Raw genomic sequence first — 8,946 nt, 5'->3', positions numbered from 1 at the left:
CGTCGATGGGCAAAGGAAGATGAAATGTTTGACCTTTTAATTTTTGCATTCGCATAGTGTGAGGTAAATTTTTTTTTGCGACAGTTCCTAATCGTTGAATGACTTGAAACGCTTTAGCTCTCTGGATGAGGATTGTTTCATAATTATTTAGTGTTTTTATTTCATCAGGAATTGATCCTACGTACATATTGTTCAAAAGACAAGTAGAAGGCATCTCATTCGCACGAAGCTTCTTTAAGCAGTTATTTGTGCATACATAATCACTACTTAATGTAGGATCGTGTGTCTTGATGAAATCGTTTAGATTTTGCCAAACTTCAGTTACAATTGGATTACGTAACTTATTTAGATCAGTAACGTCTTTTTTGAAATTTAACTTTTGGCATGATATACATTTATACCGAGGTAAATCAAGAGATCGTTTGGTGAACGCTGTAAACGCTGTTTTATACTGATCTTGCAATGAATCCTCATCCAAGGAAAGTCCGTCTTGTTCTTTATCTAATAAATTTCCTTTTTCTTCATTTCATTTGTAATTTCAATCAAGGTTTCTAAATTACAAGTTTCCAGAGCATAATCTAATTTTTTCAGATTGTCTAAATTTTCCTTCATTCGATAAATAAGCCGTTTTATATATCTGACCGCTGGAAAATGAGATGACAGTATTTCAACAGGAATGAATGAAGATTCACAATAAATAAGTGAATTATAACAATGTTGAAAATGTCCAAGCTTGTTATCAGAATGACGAGTCATAAATAATTTTTTCAATAACATTGAAAAACTCTTAAGTCGCCGTGCCTGAATATCCTGAGAGTAAATTAACATATTGCACATATATTTCTTTATTGTGGTTTGTACGACAGTAGCTGTTACATAGCCATTGTTTTTTTCCGTGATTATTCTTCAGAAGTGGCAAGATATCAGTACATTGTCCCCTTGAGTTCATTGTTATAACTCGATCATTAATTTTTCAAACAAATACGATACATCATAAAAGTAAGATTCAGTAGATGAATTATGAAGTGATCTACCACATGCATGCTTATAAAAATCTATATTCATCACAGAATTATTAGGTAATTTGGAAAGATGAAACTCAGCTTTATTTTTTAATGACTCCAATGTTCTTGATAAAATGGACAAATAATTTTTCTTTGGCACAAACACCATTTTGACAATTCTTCCGGCTTCTAATCTTTTCTCAGCTAAATTCTTTTTATCTATTACAGTTGTCAGTTTTTGAATACAATATTCTGTCGAATATTTCAAACTGATACTATCATGTTTGTACTCGTTCCGTTTATATTTTTGATACGATTTTCTTTGCAGTCGTATTTTTATGTTTTTGTATTTTTGATCAGAAGAATTGTGTTTCGCTTGAACAAATTTTTTGTCGTACGCTCTCAAATCTTTGTTCATCCAGTTAACTTGTACTTTTGATCAATTTGATCACCAGATTTATTTTCACACAATGTATCAATAGAATTTAATTTACATTTTCGTCGGTTGTACAAAGCAGTTCGTTCTTTTTCGAATTTTTCCAAATCAGTTAAGTATGAAATGTCGCAATTTAACTCTGGAAAATGAGTTATTGTATAAGTTTGAAACATTTTTGATAAGTGAGATCGCATATTATCGAGATTATAAGTTATATCTTCAGGATTTCGTCCAAATAAGAGAATACTGCAAAAGCAATCGAAAAAACCCCACAGTCATCTCCATTAACTTGAAATTGTACTTTAGGAAAATTGACCATTTCCGAACTTATCTTCAAGTAAGGAAATAAATGCTGCAAAAAAATTCTTTGATCGTCATGTAATGACCGACTATTTAGAGAGTCGTATATATAAATCTTTTTGGTATCATAAAAGAACATACCCAATGTTCATTTCTACTGAACAATATTTGAATATTAGCTTCTGTAATTTAGGTACAGGTTCTATTCTTTCAGGTCTTTCTAGATACAGCGTGTCGCGATGAACATAATCAGAACAACCTTCTAACATTAATTTAAAATGATAAATGTGTTCATCGATTAACTTATTTCCCTGATTTATCATATTTATCAGTGAATTTATATTCACAGCCGAAGTAAGAACATTACTAGGATCCTTCCTCTGAAAGTGAGCAGCTTTATCAGCCAAATTTTGTTGAGTTTTCGACAAGCTAACATCTGGCAATTTTTTCTTTTTATTATTGTTGATGAAGTTCCATATCTTTTACGGCGATAGTTGAGAGCAGAAATTTCTTTTTTACGAATAACTGATAAGTCAAGTAAAGTACCTTTATTTGTATTGGAAATCACAGGAAAATGAATAAGATTATTTGTCCTCAAGATCAATAATAAATGTGAACGCATTAAGTTGATATCATAAATAATTTTTTCAGGACTTTGCTTAAACAATAAGGATATCGCAAAAGCAATGGCAAATATTCCACAATCATAAGCGTTAGACTGATGTTGAACTATTGGGAAAATGATAGAATCAAATTTAAAGTTTGGATATAAATGCAGTAGAAAAGTTCTTTGATCATCATTCAGTGAACCTTTATTTAAAGAGTCATAAATATAAAGTTTTTTTGTATCATAAAATGAACACACCCAATGATTATTTCGACTGTACAATATTTGAATATGTTTTTCAAATTCAGGTACAGGATCAATTTTTTCAGGCATTTGTAAGTATAAAAGTATCACGATGGTTGTAATTGGAATATTTTGCTAAAATAAGCTTGAACTGATAAAAGTGCTCATCTATTAAATGATCACCTTGCTTAATAATATTTAGATATTTTTCATTTAGAATCGGCAATTCAATAATTTTATTCTTTTTGTAATTGGAATTTCTTTCAAGCTCGAAGGATCTACTTTTCGCTTCAAATAATTGCTCACTTTAGCAGTATTGTTTGTGGATCGGCCTATAATGTTACGATTTTCATGAATTACTTGACTTTGAGAAGCATTAAAATTTTTTGACGATGCTTCGCATGACTGAAGTACATTCGAATCAATTATTTTTTCAACATTATTATCATTTTGGTTATTATTGTCAGTATTTTTACCTTTAAACCGTTTTTGAACAGGTGCATTTCTGACGTTGATATGATTATTGTATTTTCTTTTAGATTTGTTCTCCTTAATATCATTGAAAACTGCTTTTTCTTTAGGAAAATGAGAGATAATGCCATTTTGGAAAATTTTTAAAAGATGTGGACGCATCTGATCATGATCATAGCGAAATGAATCGACTATTGGCCACTCTCCAAGAGCAATCGAAGTTGCAAACGCGATTGCATACACTAATCAAGACCATTCGGTTGAAGTTGGACTTTAGGAAATATCGTTTTTTTGATTCAAAGGGAAAATTGGGATAACACCGGGAAAGAAATAGCTTATGTTTGTCATGTAATATGTTGCTTCCGATAGAATCAAATATATATAAATTTTTTGTATCGTAGAAACTACAGACCCAGTGGCCATTTGAAAAATTTCCGTCTTTATACTCTCCTTCACAACTGTGTAAAATTTGTATATGATTTTTTTTTGGATTTAAAAGGTTCAATAAGTTCGGGACATTGAACTTGCCAAGATTTGCGGACTGCATAACCAAAATTCGAATGTAATAAGTATGCAAAAGAATCAATGTGATTGTCTAATAACATTTCATCCTTTATAACGGAGGATAATTCTTCTTTATTTAAAGAGTTCGGTTCTAAGATCAGATTGATAGAATCATTTTTTTGAGGTATTAAATTCTTTGACTGACTATTAATATATTTATACTGCTTTGATGGTGTAATTGTACGTTGTGGTTGATCAATACTTTGACAGTTCGTTTTTAATGAATTATTATTATTAATGCTGTCATTAATTTTGGTTGTTGAAGTTGGAATCGATTTTTTGATCGATTCAACTAATAATTTTTTTGATAAATCAGAGCGATCTTCTTTCACAGTATTTAAATTTCCAATAGGTTTGAAAATAGGGCCAACATTAATCTTATGATTTGGGTAATATACAGTACTTCTAATATTTGATGACTGATGATTATTAATTGTTCGAGGAAAAGTTTCAACAGCTCTACTTTGAAATATTTTCAAAAGATGTGGTCGCATCTGATCATGATCATAGGAAAATGAATCGGCTATTGGCCACTCTCCAAGAGCAAGTGAAGTTGCAAATGCAATTGCATACACCCCACAATCAAGACCATTCGGTTGAAGTTGGACTTTAGGAAATATCGTTTTTGATTCAAAGGGAAAATTGGGATAACACCGGGAAAGAAATAGCTTATGTTTGTCATGTAATATGTTGCTTCCGATAGAATCAAATATATATAAATTTTTTGTATCGTAGAAACTACAGACCCAGTGGCCATTTGAAAAATTTCCGTCTTTATACTCTCCTTCACAACTGTGTAAAATTTGTATATGATTTTTTTTTGGATTTAAAGGTTCAATAAGTTCGGGACATTGAACTTGCCAAGATTCGCGGACTGCATAACCAAAATTCGAATATAATATATATGCAAAATTATCAATATAGTTGTCATCTAACATTTGATTTTGAAGTATATTCAGATGATCTAGTTTGTCGGTAGATGCCATTATAAAGAAAAATTTATTAATAGTCTTTTGCGATTAAAAATACAACGAAAGGGTAAAAAAGTAAGTGAACAATTTTTGTAAAATTCAATATTTATGTATTTTATTAAATAAAACAGAAAAAAATATTTATAAATTCAAGTAATATTGAAAAATAAAAATATAAAGATAATATTTGTAAGATAATCATTTTTGAACTACGCAAATAGCAGATTCTCAAAGCTAAACTCCAACTGGATCAAAACAAATACTACACTTTAATAAACTATAATTAATAAGAAACAGTATGGTTGATTGAATATTAAAATTGACTGTTGATTAGTAGCAAAACTTATTAATTGACTGCTTTTCGATAGCAGAAAATTAGCGCTCAATTGTTGGCTAAAAGTGAAACTTTTACAACGACTGCTAACTGAGAGCAGAAATATTAATATTTGACTGCTGATTAGTAGCAGAACTTATCAAATAACTGCTATTCAAAAGCAGAAAATAAGCGCTCAATTGCTGGCTAAAAGTGAAACTTTCAAAACGACTGCTAATTTTAGCAGATTTTATGAAATCGCTACTGCTTAATAGCAGAAAATTTGATTGCGACTGCTGTATGAAAGCAGAAATTGAATAATAGTGACGCCGACGACCCAAACCAGTTGACCACCACGTATTGCTGAAAGAAAAAGAAAAATTAGTTACATGAAAATAATAAATTATGCTACGGCATTAGAAACTTAATCAAATTTAAAGCTTCTCTTAAAAAAAATTAGAAAAACGGTTTACCCTAAAGGCCATCCCTGCAACTTCCCGCTCATTTTGTACTGAAACGCTTCAAACTAGACATTACGTTTTGAGCTCTTCGAGCTCAAAAATATTATTTTGTGTCAATTTGAGCTCTTCGAGCTCGAAAATCTAATAACAGTTTAAAGATACAATTTTTGAATTTTCAAACGGCAATAACTTTGAATGAATGAACCGATTTTCACGCGGTTGGCGGCAATCGACGCAGTTTTTGAAGCTCCATGAAAAATTTTCAAGTTTAAATCGATCGAGCCATGAATTTCCAAGTTATTACAAAAAAACACACTTTTTTTGATTTTTTTCGACAACGATATCTCCCGAACGCATCAACCGATTCTGACGTTTTCGGTGGCGATCCATGGGGGTTTTCAAGGTTAAGAGCTGATTAGTTTTGAGACCGATCGGTTCAGCCAATTCGGAGATATTTAAAAAATGAAAAAAACAACTTTTTTTCACTTTTTTTGAATTTTCTCGAAATCTACCGGTCCGAATCGGTTCAAATTTTCAGGAAATCTAAGTTTAGTGAAACCCTTTCGAATGACCCCCAACCGCGATGAAATCGGTCAAGTCGTTCAAAAAGTTACAAGAGGTTTACACACACACACACACACACACATACATACATACATACAGACGTACGGACATCATCGTAAAAATAGTCAGGGAAGCTTCCTGTGACCTTCAAACGTCGAGATCTGATGAAAACTCGATTTTTGTAAAACGGGGTGAAAACAATAACTTCCCGATTTTTGAAAATCTGAGATTTTTAGCGGGAAGTTAAAAATGAATATATTTATGAAATTAAGTAAAATAAAATTTACCTGGTCAATTCTTGACTCACTCTGAAGCTTTACATGAACTTTTTTAAGATAAACTGAAAATAGAATGAAAGAATTAAAAAAAATTAATATTTAAAGACAACATATCACAAGCTAACAAATATACAGATTGTCATTATGTTTATGTATAATACAACTAACCTGTAATAATTTTTTTTTTGATATATACGTACGATAATTTCTCGAAGTCCTGATAAATCTTATGGAAAAAAAACTAAAGTGTATTTATTAATCGTTCAACGATAATAAATAAAGAAATTAATTTATTAATCGTTCAACGTTAACAATTTAATAAATGAAATAGTTAAATTATTATCAGAAACAATTCCAGATATTTGTTCCTTTATGATCTTTGTAAATTTTAACAGCTGATCGAGTTCACTGCCACCTAGTGAAATAGTACATAATAACGGAAAACCTGTCTTAGGTTTCCCCTCCAGAATACAATTTCCGAACATTCCGAGATTGTAAGATTCGCATTAATAAAGAAGAGATGTCAATAATAATAGTTTTAGTCAATGATAATAAAAATAAAAACAATTATGAAATTAATAATAATGATAATAATAAAATTTGAAATAAAATGAAAATGTTTTTATTTAATTATTTTAAGACTCCTTCAGATAACATAGCAATGAAAATTAAATTTAAACAGGGAAGTTAAAAATTTTAATTAAAGGAAATTGTTGACTTAAATTCCATACTCTAATGCTCAATAATTTAATAATAATAGCAATAATTATAATACTGATAAATATTATTATTAGTATTATTTGCATTATTAATTCATTGATACCATTAAAAATAATATCAATATTATTATTATTATTATTATGTTATTAAATGCTCAGGGGGGTTGTCCCCGGAGTCCGATTCTCCGAGGGCCCAGCCTGAGCTCCATCCATTACTGCTGTACCACTCCGCACAACAAGGCGGTTAGTGATCACAGCAGGCCAAAGTCATTTTCCTAAGTAGACGGAGGGAACCTAGTATGACAGCCTTCTGCATCCTGACCGCCAAGAATTCAGCTTTTGATGAGCAAGCTGGAACTCTGGCAAGTGAGGATACAAAAGACTGTTTCATCCCTCCGAGGACGCCAACAATCAGGACGACGAGCTTGACACGGTAACCTGGGTAAAGTTTGCCAATTTCAAACAGGAGATCCTGATGTATCTGTCTTTTGTGCTCTTCTTTTGGCTGAGATGTTGTATTCAGCCGGGGCCGAGAACTCAATGACATAAATGTCACGAGTAGCCTTGTCGAAGAGCACAATATCAGGTTTGTTGTGATCTATCCGCCGAGTTGTTGCAAACGGCATGTTCCAATAAATTTTGCAACTGTCATTCTCAACAACCTGGGGAATATCTCCTGGCAGATAGGGCAGCACCGGTGTCACGTCAATACCGTAGCGGTGACGGAATGGTAGTTACGGAATATTATTATTATTATTATTATTATTATTATTATTATTATTATTATTATTATAATGATTATGATTATTATTGTCAACATATGTATATTTTTCATTTTCATTTTCACGATTTAATTTTTTTTTTTTGTTTTATTCCTGAGGAAGTTTATCAAAACCCTTGTGAAAATTGCGTGTCAAAATAATTCCGTTTCGATACAGTTAATTTTTTTCGATTGTCAGTTCGGTGACTTTTTCTGCGATTTTGGCAGCCATATGTATTATTTTTCATAAACAGAATTGAAATAACTATAAAACAAGCAGAAACTATACATACATGATGGTATAATTACTAACTGTTTTATCATCTGTTAAAATTTTTCATTAGTTCGACCTACAGAGGGGATAATACTACTCGCGGGAAAATTCAAAAAACAAAAAAAACGAATAAACGAAGTAACCGTCAAATTCCGTTATTGATTTAATTTTATCATATAAAATAAAACAATAAAAGATAAAACTTTGTTCGCTATGATTATTAAAAAATTATTAGAATAAATAAATAACTACATGTTTTTTATCATCATTAAATTGAACAAAACAAAAAATTGCATGCCCTAATTAGGGCTTAAGCGTGAACACGATCATTTATGCATTTTCTTTTTTGTTTTGTTTTATTTTATTATTGTCTGAAATCAGAAAAATTGAAAAAAAAAAAAAGTACTTCATTACTTCAGAAGAAAAATGAACGAATAATAATAAAAAAAAAAAATACTTATTTTTTTTTATTTTATTTTATATCTTTTATTTTATTGTTTAGAAAGTGGAAAAAATACTTGATAAAACAAAAAGTACTTTATTACATAAAAAAGAAAGATAAATAATAAAAAAAAAAGCACTTTTTTTTTTCATTATTTTTACATTAATTTCACATCTTTTTTATTTTTATTGTTTGAAATTGGAAAAATACTTGATAAAAACAAAAAGTACTTTATTATTACATAAAAAATAGAATGAATAATAAAAAGAACTTTCACTTTTTTTTTTCATTACTTATTTATTTTTCCATTTTGTTGTATTATATCTTTTTTATTGTCTGAAATTATTAAAATAATTGAAGAAAAAAAAAGTATTTCATTACATAAAAATAAAATGAACGAATAACAAATAAACAAATATTAACATACACTTTTTATTTATTTTCCACATTTATTTTTTATTTTTATTGTACATTTTTGAATAAATGATTTATTTTTTTGAAATTTATTTGATTGTCGTTATTATTGTTATTGTTTATAA

General features: G+C 29.8%; 1 long non-coding RNA gene across 1 annotated transcript; it reads right to left on the bottom strand.

Annotated features, from left to right (window-relative positions):
• Positions 1-4,844: 4,844 nt before the first annotated feature.
• Positions 4,845-6,585, bottom strand: LOC123274138. The gene is made up of 3 exons (XR_006511453.1): positions 6,381-6,585; positions 6,222-6,274; positions 4,845-5,272 (listed from the first exon to the last, which is right to left on the bottom strand). It is a non-coding gene; the product is annotated as an uncharacterized LOC123274138 (long non-coding RNA).
• Positions 6,586-8,946: the final 2,361 nt, after the last annotated feature.

The sequence above is a fragment of the Cotesia glomerata genome, unplaced genomic scaffold (genome assembly GCF_020080835.1).
Source record: "Cotesia glomerata isolate CgM1 unplaced genomic scaffold, MPM_Cglom_v2.3 scaffold_234, whole genome shotgun sequence".
In the NCBI taxonomy this organism is placed as follows: domain Eukaryota; kingdom Metazoa; phylum Arthropoda; class Insecta; order Hymenoptera; family Braconidae; genus Cotesia; species Cotesia glomerata.
Note: the sequence above shows the minus strand (reverse complement) of the source record. Positions and strands in the feature narration are given on the sequence as shown.